This window comes from Zonotrichia leucophrys, chromosome 3 (assembly GCF_028769735.1).
Source record: "Zonotrichia leucophrys gambelii isolate GWCS_2022_RI chromosome 3, RI_Zleu_2.0, whole genome shotgun sequence".
NCBI lineage: Eukaryota > Metazoa > Chordata > Aves > Passeriformes > Passerellidae > Zonotrichia > Zonotrichia leucophrys.
This window is the reverse complement of record NC_088172.1, coordinates 46,184,626-46,197,415: the sequence shown is the minus strand read 5'-3', so window position 1 is coordinate 46,197,415 and position 12,790 is coordinate 46,184,626. Positions and strand designations below refer to the sequence as shown.

Genomic DNA, 12,790 nt, shown 5'->3' with positions numbered 1-12,790 from the left:
TAGGGCATTCTGTGCAGGTCACAACTCATTGAGGACATGGAAAATACAGGGTAAATAAAACTTAAACTCAAATTTTAAAAAGAAAGGTTTCTAGAAATCTCTTTTCTAGGGCAGCTGAAACAAGAACTCCCACAAGGTGTTCTGGTTCATTGGTAAACCGGTAGTTACAATAAATGGGAATTTAGAGTAATTTTCTAATGAGTAGTATAATACTAACCAGCATAGAGACACCAGACTGTTTTCACTGCCTTGCAGGACAAGGGGAAAAAAATTCTGATAACCTCAGGAATTCTTTGCATGAGTGTAAGGACTCACTGCTTGTCTGCTTGATCCCACAGCAGACATGCACACTGAAAAGAAATTAAGTAATATTTTCTCCCTCCATGACCCAACTAGAAGAGGCACAGATGGGAGAATAGGCCGTAATCCACACCAGAATTTAGTAGCTGCATTGGGACAATATACTTCTTCTATTATTTGTCTTCAATCACTGCAGCTTAGCTCTATCTTTTATTTTGCTTTGTGCCAAGTGAAGACAATTCAGGTCCTTGCTGAGACTGCAGTGCTTGAGAGAAATAAGGGCAAGGCTAAGAATGAAAGTGTTATAAATGTGAACAGGAATAAAAATCCAAGGGAAAGTGGAAACTGCTTGTTTTGGTTTTGTTGTTATGCATTCCTATTTTATTCACAATAGCTGACTGATTTCTCATTTCTGAATGAATAAATAGCAGTTAAGATTTGTTTCAGGTGAAGAGTTGATGCCAGAGGGGATTTCTTGTATTGTTACAGTGCAAAGATCACCACATTACAGACAATCATATGCCTCTACAACCACTCATGCAGTGTGAGTTCATGAGGGTTATACAATGGTTTATAAGATGCCTGTTAGCATAAAATGCCTACAAAATTTATCATGGGACTATGTAATTTGAATGGTGGAATAATAATTCAAAGAATACTTTTCAAAATATATAACTTGATCAGCAGCTGTTGAATCCATAAAATAAATATTTATATTCATGGAATAGCTCTGAAAAGGTCAAGTAGGAGACATTTTAATCCATGTTTTCAATTTGTCGCTATATGTTTAGAGTAATAAATCATAGCAGCTTTCAAAAATAACAAAGGCAACAGTAACATATGGCTCTCAAATGTCTGTGGACTGTAGATTAAACTAATTTGTTTTTCCTGAGCCCCTAAACACAATTTTGTTATTTGTTGACTGTGATCTCTTCTGTAATTACAAAAGAAGATTTGATACCTAATGGCATAAACCATTATGCTAACAACTTCAAATTAATGGGCTCTTCCAGCTTATTTCAAAAGACACATTGCCAAGCACTGCCATCATATTTTTCATAACTTTATCAAATGTAAATATATTTTCAGATGTACAAATGCAATTTGTATTTGCAATTTTCAAATGTAAATTCAGCTTCTCGCCCTGTTTGCAGGTATAGAACAATTGTAATAACATGACAGTTTGAGGAACTAATTTGTTGATTTAAAAAATGCTTTACAAATGTTTTATGTGCATATACATTGTATGCACCCCTAACCAAAATGCCGTGCTTGGTTTTCTCTCAACACGTCGTGTCATTCAGATGTAACCACTAAACCTCCTCTCTGGTATGAAGACTCCTGACAGAGCATTTGGCTTTTCTAGCTGACTTCAGTCATTAGACAGTGCCAAGCAGTTTCCTTTCTGAAACCCATGCTATGAGCACACTTTTGACTGCTCTGCTGTTTGCCCAGCTCCTCTGCTGTGTATTCATTTTGATGCTTGTGTCTTGCCTTACAATGTCTGGACTGAGATAGATGGCCCTCATGGGACATGTGCGGACATGGTTTAGGGAAATACATCTCCGTTTGCTTTAATGGAATTGAAACTACTTCCAAGAAGTGTGAATTTGCAATATTTGTTTGGGAAGAGCAAAATGGCATGAGTGTCTCTTCAGCCAGCCTGCTGCTGTGATGGATGGCCTGGTACAGCACGGCCACAGAGAGAGGTGCCCTTGCTTAGGTAGCCACATGTTAGAGATGTGAGCTACACCTCTACATGTACGTTTCAACTCTGGTCTCTCCTCTCAGTGGTGCCAGAGAGCCAAGTAGACACATTGTGGTTAGCTGGATGCAGTTTTTAACTGCATTGTGGAGGTTCCCTGACTGTAATCAGAGCAAGGACATGTGAAACATGCAGAGGGATACATGTAGTTATGTACATTTTTGTGCCTTGATCTGGAGCTGAACTCCACCAGTGGCACAGCAATTAACCCAAAGTGAATAATAGACCTGTTTTTCACAATAGGGCTGTAATTAGTGCATTGTGTAGGGAAAGGATCACCAAATTATGGCTGCCAGTACACACAGCACCCATCAGCAGCTCCAGTGAAACCCTGGAGCCATGGATATATTGGCTTGGACTCTGCAAAGCTGTGCAGGTACAAGTTCTGAGGGAAGAGGTGCAGCCCTGGTTCAGAAGGAAATGCTTTGGCAAGGAAGGCTGAGGCTTAGGTGTCATCCAGAAACCTATAGCCTAGAGAAAAACTAACATTCTCAGACAACTGTTTTCATCCCTAGCCTACAAAGTGCTCTAGAGTTTGCCTTTTTGGGTTCCCCAGGAATGTAGCATGTGCCAGCCTCTTAGCGTTGTCCAGGAATCTCATTGAGTCTAGAAATTTGGCCATGTGCATATCAAAGATGAAGTTCATTCCTTCATAGAAACAGGCACAAACACAATTTAATTTACAAATCAATCCTCAAGATAACAGTCTGAGAATCCATGCTTTTCTGTTGTGCACATTTAATTCCTACTGAAATAGAAATACATTCAGGAAAATCTGTATAAATAAAACATTAATTGAATTACGTAGTATGACTGGGCAAATTTTGGTTTTTTGCAATTAGTTTTTCTCAGTAAAGCTAATTATTACCATGCGCATTCTTTCTGGACAAGGAGACTAAGTAAGAATTCAAGTGCAAGCTAGTCCTCCTGTTTCCACAGCTCTTGCAGTGCCAGTAATTGAAGGGCACTCTGGACTCTGGCATCTCTAACAGGGCCTTGTTTTCATCCACCACTTTGCTTTTGTAGCATTGTTTGTAACAGGACCCAGAGACACCCAGAAGTCCAAGAGGTGAGAAGATCCATACACATTTCAGAGACATAAGAAACACTGACCTGTCAAAGGCAACAGTCACAGATTTTTCTTCAAACCTTTATTTAAAACAGGTTGTGCTTGGTTAGAGGTTGATTCTTTGTTTGATGTCTTGAAATTGTGGAAGACTGTCCTTTGCCCTCTGCAAACATGCACACACTATAAGTCACAAAGATGAAAACTGTTTATTTTGACAGTCTAATCCCAGAGCATGCCCCATGCCTTTCTTTCTACAAGATGAAAAATGGGGATTTCTGAAGTCTTCACCTTTACTGCTGATAGACATAGGAACAGGGGAAGGAGCCAGTGGGGTGTAACTTAGGGGATGCCCCCCAGGGCCTCTACACTGATGAAGATGTAAATTCTTGAATTTTTAAAAAATTGCAACAATTGCAGTAAGTTTTTAATACCTTTATTGTGAAAAAGAAAAGTTTAGTTACATTTGAATGTGGAAAATCCATATACATTGGCAGAAAAGCATATGATTTGTAGTTCTGCCATAAATTTTCATTCCTATATACTGAAACACTGCACACATGAATGTGTCTGTTCAGTTTCCATTTCAGGTGAGAAAACACATACATGTGTTGTGGCTTTCCTTTCCTTACTGGTACATAAACTGCAAAAATGTGCTAAAATCCTACTCCACACATACAAGGTTGCTTCATCAAATAGATGCTCTCCTTCTCTCTCTCCATCTTCCTCTCCCTCTCCCTTTCCCTCTCCCTCCTCATTGTATATTGATAATGTAGCATGACAGAAGCACACAATTTTTTAGCTTTCCTCCTCTTTCTGAATTTTATGAATCCATTTTACTCACGCTTATTACACAAGCATCTCACTGTATTAAACTTCTGTCCTAGATAATTTTCAATGGCAGACAAATTAAATCATCCACAGAATAATTTCATTCTAAAATTCTTTTTATTTCATCTGTATTTAATAAGTGTATCCCCACCTACTAATCTCACAGGGTTCATATTTTCATTAATAGGAGCAATAAAGTAAATTTATTTCTCTTTCATTTGACTTTTTGATATTTAGTTCACTAACATTTCTCTTTCATCTGGCAGATATATGTTTTAAAATACTCTATACCAATATTGAGAGCCCTTTCCCAAAACATAATAAATGTTTTTCTTCTAATAATTTACCTGATATAATCATAGTTTAAAGACAGATAATCTTGGACAAGAAAAACTTGTTTGAAATCTAACTAAACTTCTGATATACAACCACTAAGAGCATTTTAATGCATCTATTTTCATTACATTTAAAAGCTTGTTCAATTGAGGGAAGATGCCGACCCTAGTCTTGCAAAGAAAGAAATCAAACCCATAAAAAGCACAGATTTTCACATTAGAATTCTGTTTACTACTGCCTAGTCTAATTATAAATACCGTATTCACCTTATTAATCTGTAAATTTTTTTTAACCACTCATGTTCTACACTTTACAGTAAAAGGGGTGATGTAAAATCCTCATTTAATAAATTTAACATTCTGGATAAACATTGCAGTCATTCTACTTGCAGAACATAACTAATGAGTAAAATGTTCCTAGTAAAGCATATTCAGTAGTAGTTCAGAGGACAAAGCCCTTGCTTTACCTCTGTTCAGAGCCTACCCTCCTACTATCAAAAATCTTTTCATCTTTAATAGTTTAATGTGCATTTTTAACACCACCTTCATTTTGTTTATTTTATTGGCTTTTATGTGTCCATTTGGATATAGTCTTTGAGAAGAGCGAATGCATCAGCACTACTTTGAAATAAATGCAATTAGAGATGTGAAAATAGAAGCACAATTGTTGGCTTTCCTGCATTCCCAAGGAGCATTTCACAGGAGTCTTGATGCACACCAGCAGGTAAATACCATTACCTAATGTCTCCTGAGAAGAAAAAGAAAAGAAAAAACCCTTAAACCTACAAAACAATATTGTATCACCTTTGAGGTGCCATCAATATACCACAGAAGGATGAATAGCCTAGTGGTAGTCCCTCTGTCTGAAGGGATCACAGCCACTTGCAATAAAGAACAAATGCTTTGGCTCCAAGGCAATGCTGAATGCAGCCATGTGACAGAGTCCTGAGATCTCGCTGCGTTGTGTCTTGGGTTCTCTTCTCTGAGAGTTCAGAGGCCTTCTACCTGTAACTTGCACCATTTTAATTTTTTTTTTTTGGACAAGGATTTAAATCTCATTATTAAAAGAAGTTGAATTTTTTGCTACTGTTTTGTGAGTGATATACATTCTTGCAGAGGATTACATCCCATATGTGGATACCAATGGCTCATATCAGCAGTGTGAGGAACTGGCTCCACTGCTTGCCGTTTCTCTTTAGAAAGTTCTCCACCAAGGGAACAGAAAGTTCAGAGAATACACTGGCTCTGACAATAATTTATAGTAAAGGATTTCTTTTTCTTTAAATGTGAGAATATCTATTTTTTACAACCCTTTTCCCTGTTGGCAATTGTGTCCTTTAAAGCCAAAATTGCAGGAGTTTTGCATAAGCTGCCTAGAAACCTTGGTTATAGATTTCCCTTGTCTACATGGTTGAGCCCTGTGTTTCATCTTCTTGAGAGCTTAAAGGCTTGTCCTATCAATTCATGTATCTATATATGCATTCTCCAGATCTACAAATGTTGTAAAATCTATTCACTGGAGATGCCCAGAGGATTAATAATTTAAATAAAAACAATCAGGACCGAGCTAGTGTTTTATAGTCAAAAAATGTCTTTTCCCTACACTATTTCCCCTTCTGGTGCATAAATAATTCCTCTAGCATTAGTAGAACTATGCTAATTTATACCCACAGAGGACTTGGTCTCAAAAGCCTAATTTAGATTACAACACTGAAGTGCAAAGACTTGCCATTTTTATTTGTATGTAAAGTACCAGCACTCAAGTAGTTGCATGTCATTAAATTATTTCTAGAAAATAAATTGCCATTTGGAAGGTTTGCTCTTGGGTGAAATTATATCATTTTGTATGACTTTAGACAGATGCAATGAGTTAATTTGAACAGCTGCTCTTCAGTTCCCTAATTTTGCTCTCTCTTCTACCTCCCATCTCTCCTCTACTGAGCATGCCTTCTTCACTATATCTGACTGAAACAAATACATCCTTGGACAGCAGCTCCTGTACTTCATTGCAGTGTTTCCTCTATTCTGAAGGGCCTTGGTAAAAAATGGGGTGGTAGGGCACAAAACAGCTCAATGCCAGTTATAACTCCTGGGACAACTGAAAGTTGGATGTTTTAAGCCATCAAAGCTCCTTCTTCCTCAGCTGTAATAGTCTTTGTTGTGCAGCACAGAATTTCACCCTGGGGTTTTGACTGAATAGTGATGAATTTGGTAACAGTCTCACCTGCACACTGGACACGTAACCATTAATGGGGCACTTAATTTCAGAGGAACCATGAGCTTAAGATAGGTCATGTGCTTCTACTTTTCAAGCCTCCTGTTAGTACTTTCATAAAGGCTGTGTTCTGTATTCAGCAGTCAATTTTCTCTGCAATAATTGCTGGACTATTTGCATTAGTGATACCTGAGGCATGCTTCCATGTAGCTCTCCTTCAGCTCTGATGCCACACATTAGCCTTTTCTTATGACAAAATTATTTTGAAGTCAGCAGGGCAGCTGTGAACATATGTAAATGTTTCTCAACATGAGAGTGCTACCTTGTTTGCAAACAGTGAAGAAGAGAGAAACCTTGCTGAAGGAGCTTGCCATCTGGGGAGGAAAAAAATAAACCTGCCAAAATAGCCTGTATCAAGGTTAAGGCTGGTGTTATAGTTGATGTAACTGAAATAGAAAACTTATGAGGCCTGAAAAGACACTATGGGTAGTAAGACAAGCCATGAACTGATCCAATTGCTTACCAGCATTTGCTTCTGTGCCTGCCATTTAATCTCGATATTCATCAAAGCTTACCTGCCTTATGGCCCTGTGGAATACACTGTATGACACTGTACTGCATTCTGCTTTCTATTTTGTGCAAGGCAGGGCCCCTTGGTGCCTCAGATAACTCTGTGAGTGGCTTGGTAATTATTGTCGTGGTGACCCAAGTACAGGGTGAAACTTCACTAAAGACAGCTCTTTGTTTTGAGGAATCAAGTTTACATTTTTTTCAGTGGGTTTAGGATATTGGGATTCTGATGAGCACATTTATGTAAAGATGCCTTTTTTTGATAAACGAGTTGGTTGTTGGAGATGATTTTCTTTATTAGCTGACTATATGCAAATCAATTGAACTTCGTACCCTTAATCATGTCTTTGGGGAAGTTTTCTGACTTCAGACCTCTACTTCATTTAGAATGGTTCCATCATTCTGTTCAAAATATATTTTATAAATATATCAATATTTGTGATGCGTGCATAGGCCTGTTTTGTCAGGACTGAGGCAAGCTTGATTTTTTCCCCACATTTTTCATGTTGCTATTGGTTGTACAAGAGAACTATATAAGGGTAATATGAAAAGAAATGGGAACAAAAGGCTGCTGCCAGCTATAAGAATCCTGGGGAGGGATTTAATACTTGCAGCTCTCCATAGCTTCAGTTCCTAGGCAGCTGGAGCTGCCTTCTCACACCTGGGGACTTGCCGTAGCTGATGGCTGGAAAATAAAAGTAGGATATTTGGATGAGATAAAATTCCACTAGGAAACAGTGTGATGGTAAAAATCCATTTCACAGATACTTACAGTCATCTCATCACCTAGAGGGCCGTGTGGAATGAGGGTCTTGAGGTCTCTGAGCCCTGCAGAAACACGCAGTGAGTGGCAATCCCAGTGGACATCCTTATGTTCTAAATAGGTGGAGAAGGCATGTCGGAGGGAACAGACAGCAGACGACTTGCCTGCAGTCACTCAGCAGGTTTGTGGTGAGGCTTCTTGGCTAGCAGACCTGTTTTCTCCTGAACTAAATCTCTGGGCAGAACTTTTTCTCTGTAGTTTTTAACAAAAAAAAAAAAAAAAATAGAATGAGATCCCAGATGCAAAGTTTGTCAAACACTCAGCCTACAAAATGAATTCACAGCATCCACAGTATTTTTTAAGGATGTAGTTGTCATGAATTTGTAATGTGTCCCTATACATCTCCATCAAGTCTTAGGAAGAAGTTCTGTGATAAATAGCCTTGTGAAATAATGTTATGAGTTTTGCAAAATTATTCTGAAGTAGTTGGAGATCATCACCAGGCAGCTCTTTCTTGAGTGACACCCACTTTTGTACTGACAACCAGAATAAATTTGCCACCTTACTCTCCAGGAATTCCCTCCTCTTCCTCCCTTTATAGTGGAAAAATAAAATTTATGCAGGTAAGAATAAATGCTATGGCAGTTGACTACTGTACTTAGCTCTCCTCTGGAACAAAATCCTTGATGCTCTTTTGTGCCAAAATGTGTTAATTTTTCCCTGGCCCAAAACATTGAATTCTACCATAACTATGAGAGAGCTGAAATCAGAGGACTGCCTGAACAATTTTGGTCAGGTGTGAAATAAATGTTTTTAAAGAAGTAATTTTGAAAAGAAAAAATTTGAGATGGGCAAAAGAAACCGTTTTAGCAAAAAGTAAAGCCTACTCTTCTGCACTACTGCTTTGAACCTTTAAATTACTTTGCAACCATTGATAAATTTATTTTCATTGATAAAGCCTCTTTCACAGCAGTGAAAAAGATTGTGGTTCCATTCTTGTCTCTATGCATTCATTAACTGCTAAATCTGATCAATTGTTTAAGACTGGGATTTGAGTTGGCCTCTTCATTTTATGCCTCTCTAAAGCTACCATGTTCAGTAAAGGAACACCTGCCTGCTTCAGAAATCTGCTATGGACCTTCAGTTTAGCTTTGTCTTCCACTTAGGGCTGTGGCCTAATAATTAGCAAACAAAAAGAAAGAAACATCTTGATTTTATTTAATGTCCCTGTGATATATTTCTAGCAAATAATAAATAAGTAAATAAACCTTTTGGTGCATAAGAGGAAAGGCAACATACACCCTGTTATATTTACTTGAACCTGGGCTGACTTCCCTACTTTTATCACAAGCAAGACAAAAGTAACCATTGGGAGTAAGAGATGTGCAAGGCTGTAAGAAAACAGAGTATATTAATGAAAAGTACTCAGCAGAGAGCCTATTACAGTATCTGTCCTCTCTCCTGTGCCACTGCAGAGCTAAAAGTGATTGATAATAACCTTGTAGTTACTGTACAATTTTTCTACAATTTTATCGTTGCAGTCATGGCATTGATCTACAGTTAAATGAGATAATTCCTGTGTGCTATCTTGCCAGTCTGCCAGGAGCAATGCACCGATTGCACCTGTAAAGTCACAAAAATGAAAAGAATATCTGCTTGAATCCAGGGCTTAATATAGAAGCTACATTATGAAATTGCTATAAAGAATATTTTTAAGTTTGTAAGAGAAATTTGATGGGACTATTCAAACCAAGAAATTTCTATCAGTAGTAATTCTTTTATCAGAAGAATATTTAATAGTCTCCACTTTTTTCCTTTCACTATATGAAAGTTGCAAAGCCTCTTTTTTTTGGGGGGGGGCGAAGTATGAAACTTTGTAACTGCAGTCTTACTTATAATAAGTTCTAAGATACGAGAAAATGTTTATGCTACAAAACTGCAAAAGTTAGACTTTAAAAAAAAGCAATTAAATAAGGCAGTTCAAAATACAAGATCCCTTATTTCTGCTTTATTTCTGATGGATCAAAATTCAAGTTCTTAGAAATTTTACTGAAAAATTCTAATGAAATTCTACTTTGGACCAGAAACCATGCAGTTCAGTGAAAACTCTGTGAAGCTTTCAAAGATATGTGTGAATCTTTCACCCAGTTTCTTCTCAAATGTCTTCTTTCACCCAACCCCCTAAACTTAAAATGAAACTTTTGGGTCACAAAACCACACAGACCACCTCCTGCAAAGATGTGCTAAAACCAGAACACAGTAAAACTCACTGACTTCAAAAAGCTCTGCACTGTAAGTGCGGCTTCCTACTCCTCCCTGGGTCTAGCTCTCGCTTGCATTAAAGCTTCTTTTCAGTTTTGCAGTGCAAAATGGGGCCTCAAAAGTTACTGTCACATGAGATGTGTTTCTCTGCTGTTGATGCGCTGGCTATAGAGGTGGCCAAATTGACTAGGAGGAGTCAGAAGTTGCTGACCCAATAAATTCTGTCTCGAAAGGATGCATCAGTGGTGCCCTCAGGTTGCCTATGACACAGCTTTTTAATTCACAGTGGGATTCAATAACTTGGGAGTTTATGTCTTTGGAAATGAGTAGCGCTGAAGGGAAGGCTTCTGCTGGCAAGCAGGACTGTGCCATCCACAAACTTGCTGCCTCACAGATGCTCTTTGATGATCCATGTGAAATTAATGAGAGATTTCAGTCCAGCTCCAGGTAGATTTGAGGATTTTCTCCCTAGAGCCATTGTCACATGCAGTGTCACCTGCTGTTGATCTTATTAGTTATCTAAAAAGCTGAAGTGTTGGAGGGTGAGACTAACCTGAGATCTGCATTACTTTTACAAGCTTTCAAATGTCACAGGAACCCAGAGAACATAGATAGATTTGTTAGTTCTGAATTTTTCTACACCTAAGTAAATAAAAGACTATTAAACCAGAGAATTAATGACAACAAACTGTATATTCTTTTATTCTTGTCATTCTTCTTATATATTCCCAAAGAAGCAAATAAATAAATGATGTCAATTTGCATGCTCTAGTTTTTATTTGAATTTTGGTAGCACCCACAATATGTTAAGCACTGTCCTCATCTGCAGAAACATACAGCTTGTTCCCTGAATACCTTTTGGTTTAAGACCTACGAGATTTATATATCTGACAGATTATTCATCTTCCTTTGTGCCAGAAAATACACACTGCTGTAGAAAACATTGTTTCCAAGGTCCTGACTTTGCCAGCTGTTAGGCCTGGAAAAGACCACGGTGAGATTTTCCACTTACCAAAGTGGATTATTCACCGCAGCAAACTTCAGTATGTGTGAATGTGTGGGTCTCTGAGGCCCTGCTCCTGTAAACAATGAAACCTGTGCATAGCTGTACTCAAAGATGCACACTGATTTTAATAGACTGATTTCTTCAGCTAGTTGTTGCATTAGTCTGTTTATCACCATGTCAAGAAGACATCAACAGCCAAAACCAGCCAAATGAATTTGAGAATTTGTGTTGCTTTCACTAGACTCTTTTTCAACCAGCTTGAAACAAGGACCAGCCACCTCATCTTTCTGCAGCTTGGCCAGGCTCATTGCAGGTTTGCCATTTTGTTTCAGCTGGGACAACCTCACTTCTGCCACAAGGCTCTTTGCAGGCATGATCACAGCACTCCTGATCTGCTCGTGGCTGGCTGGAGGCACAGATGGGAGTACCTTGTTGTACCAGAGCTGGAACATTTTGCATCTGCTCAGTGCTGTGCCCCTATGCAGCACTCTACTTCAACAAGCTGTGGTTTTGGTAAAATCACAGAAAAGAACAGCTCTGGAGAGAGAAATGTCTTCTCACATCCGGCTTCCTGAGTCTTTCTTCCCCAAGCCCTTTGTTTCCTGAGGCAACAACAAACTCCTTGCCCTGCAACCAAGAGCCCAGCCTCTTCCTCTCCTGCCTGCCCTCATTTTGCAAACCAGATGAAGGGAATTATAGAAGGTTGGAGGTCAGCAGTCATTTCAAAGTCCTGCTGTTACAAAAGCTGCCAGTTTGGTTGGACACCTTTGCCTTTTTTGTCCGGAGCCAAAGCATGAGAGCCAGTGGGTAGATCTGGGAGAGCACCCTGCAACGCTGCTTGCAAACTTTTCTGCAATATGGGTCATAATCAACTATTAATAATCTGACGTGTAATGCATGTTGTTGAGGGGAGGCCTAGCCTGCATGTTTGGGCTATTTACCATTAGGAAGAGTGAGAAAATTGTCTTTCCTGTGCAATTAATAGAACTGCAAATATTACCTCTCAAGACGGGCATAAGATTGATGTAATAATAATCTCTTTTAAGCCCCTCTGTGAACTCATTTAGAGTCGTCTCAGTTTCCAAGTCCTGAGAAGAAAATATTCACATCTGAAAAAAAGACACAGATGACCATCTGAATGTTGAGCACAAAACATCAGGAGAAGACAGCATTATGTTTTTAAAGGCTGGCTGCTGAACTGAAAAGCAAGTGAACAGTTAAGTTTGGCTCAAAGACTGACTGAGAGGAAATTTTAGACTGCAGAAATAAAATCTTTTCTAAATCCCCAAAGTAATTCAGTGGACTGATGAAACCAAAGCAGTCTTATTGATGAAAATCATGGGAGTTACTCAGCTCTTTGCCCTGTGTCAGTAGTTTGAAGAGCTGTCCACCAAGCAAGTATTTATTTGCTCAAAGAATCTTCCATCTGGTGTATATATGTGGTCATTGTGGAAAAGCCCTCCAAAAATCTTTGTGAATGTCCTAAGAGGGCAGAATTTCACAGCAGAACTCTCCATGCCAACAGCTGTTTAGTGCTTTAGTCAGCTGCAACAGTGCAACTTAATGGGGCTTAAAGTCCCATCAACCTGGATGTTTTCTTGGGTTCTGTAAATGTGTAAATGCAGTATGGGAATTATTTACTTCATTATTTTAGATAGGAAATGAAGATACTTACAA

General features: G+C 38.6%; 1 protein-coding gene across 1 annotated transcript in view; it reads left to right on the top strand.

The window, feature by feature from the left end:
- THEMIS (thymocyte selection associated) overlaps window positions 1-12,790 on the top strand; it is a 70,792-nt gene that overhangs the window by 36,943 nt on the left and 21,059 nt on the right. The window lies entirely within an intron of this gene.